Raw genomic sequence first — 2,359 nt, 5'->3', positions numbered from 1 at the left:
TTGGATGACAGATGCTACCTGACTACAACTTTCACTGTTGGCCTATAGCAGTGTTTTTCAATCTTTTTTTTTATCTCACAGCACACTTGAACCTATAATTAAACTTCCATGGTATGCTTAAATTATGTTCATCAAAAAAGAATATACTTACTATGCTTTGAATTTCTTTACAAAATAATTTAATTAATGATCTTTTAAAAATTTCACAGCATATCTAAGATCCCCTCATGGCACACCAGTGTGCTGTGGAACAATGGTTGAAAATCACTGGCCTACAGCAATCAACACAATGTGGTTCAGTGTCAGGGTAGAGAAACAGATCAACAGAACTAAATGGAGAGTCCAGAAACAACCCACATATAGGGCCAATCGGCATTTGACAAAATGACAAGGTAATTACATGGAGAAATAATTTTGTCAATAAATGATGTTGGGACATTTAACTATTCATATACCAAAATAGGAACCAGTTGGAGGAAATCTTGCTTCATGAAAACAACTTGAAAATTTGAAATCTATTCATAGATTTGAATATGAGGTAAACCATAGGAAAAAATATCAGTGAACTTGGGTTATGCAAGAAATTTTTGTAGGAAATAGAAAATATTGATAAATTGAACATAAAAAATAAAATCTTTGGCTCGGCGCCTATAGCACAGTGGTTATGGCGCTGGCCACATGCACCAAGGCCGGTGGGTTTGAGCCCAGCCTGGGCCAGCTAAACAACAACGACAACTGCCTACGAGCACCTGTAGTCCCAGCTTCTTGGGAGGTTGAGGCAAGAGAATCACTAAAGCCCAAGAGTTTGAGGTTGCTGTGAGTTGTGATGCCATAGCACTCTACCAAGGGCAACATACTGAGACCCTGTCTCAATAAATTAAATAAATAAATAAATAAATAAATAAATAAAATCTTTTACTCCTCATAAAACTCTATTAAGAAAATGAAATGACATGGCTCAGTGAGTAGGGCGCCGGCCCCATATGCCGAGGGTGGCGGGTTCAGGCCCAGCCCTGGCCAAGTTTGCAACAACAAAAAAATAGCCGGGTGTTGTGGCAGGCGCCTGTAGTCCCAGCTACTCGGGAGGCTGAGGCAAGAGAATCGCTTAAGCCCAGGAGTTGGAGATTGCTGTGAGCTGTGTGAGGCCATGGCACTCTACCGAGGGCCATAAAGTGAGACTCTGTCTCTACAAAAAAATAAAAATAAAAAAAAAAAAAAAAAGAAAATGAAATGACAAATTAGATTTGAAGAAAAATGTGAAAAACTGTATCTAATAAAGAAGTTACAGAAGTTTTCATTTATGATAGTTTCCAGTAGAGCTTCCATACCTTCCAATCTTCTTCCCCTTCAGGAATTCCTATTATCCTTATGTATGAACACTTCATGGAGTCTCATAGTTCTCTAAACACCTGCTCTGCTTTCTCTCTTTTCTTTTCTGACTCTGTAACAACCTGCGTACACTCAAAGACTTTGTTTTCTAACTCTGATGTTCTCTCTTTTTTGTGGTCTAATTTATTTTTGATATTTTCTACTGCTTCTTTACATTCCTTAATTGTCTCCATTTCCTTAAGCTCATCCATGTCTTTCCTATATTCTACATATCTCTCATCCGACTTTTGGTTCTGTCTTTCTATTTTCTCATCTATTCCCTTTATTATCTTAATTATCCATATTTTAAGATCTGTAAGATCTGTAATTCTTTATAGGATACATCTTCTATAAAAGCTGCCTCCTCCCTTGGAGTAGTTGCTCTATTTTGGTTTTTCATTGTGCCTGAATTTTTCTTTTGGTTCCTCTTCATGTGTATATTTTTCTTGTTCACTTCTTTGTGCACCTTTTTCCTTCTCACTGCCTCCTCTTCTTCAAATTACCTTGTCTCGGAGTTTATGTTTACCTGGTCTCTTAGTGTGAGACCAAAATGAGGAGAAAGGTAAGGAGAAGGAAGGGAGAAACGGGGGGGGGGGGAATAAAGAAAGAGTAAAGAAGAATACAGTATAAAAGAAAAGAAAAAGGGGGGAGGAAGAATAACAGAAAAAAGAAAAGAAAAAATCCTGGAGAACAGGAGAGAAAGAGATCAGAAAGAGAGTTTGAGAGTGACGGAAGAAATGGTATTGATCACGTTGGTGCTAAGGCCACACTTGTAACTCAAGGGTTTTGAGGGGGCTGGATGGGAGGATTCCTTGAAATCAGGCAGCCTTATCTGCCTGAGCAGAATCAGACTCTTCCTCTGGCAAGACTAGGAAGGAAAGGAAAAGAGCAAAAACAATAAACACTAAGGTAAAATTAAGTAAGAATGAAAACAAAATAGAAAAGTTCTACAGTGTGATCTTGCCAATAATATCTTCCTAGGGCCAGAGGT

Source organism: Nycticebus coucang, chromosome 3, assembly GCF_027406575.1.
Source record: "Nycticebus coucang isolate mNycCou1 chromosome 3, mNycCou1.pri, whole genome shotgun sequence".
NCBI classification, from domain to species: Eukaryota; Metazoa; Chordata; class Mammalia; order Primates; family Lorisidae; genus Nycticebus; species Nycticebus coucang.
This window is presented reverse-complemented; position numbering follows the sequence as displayed.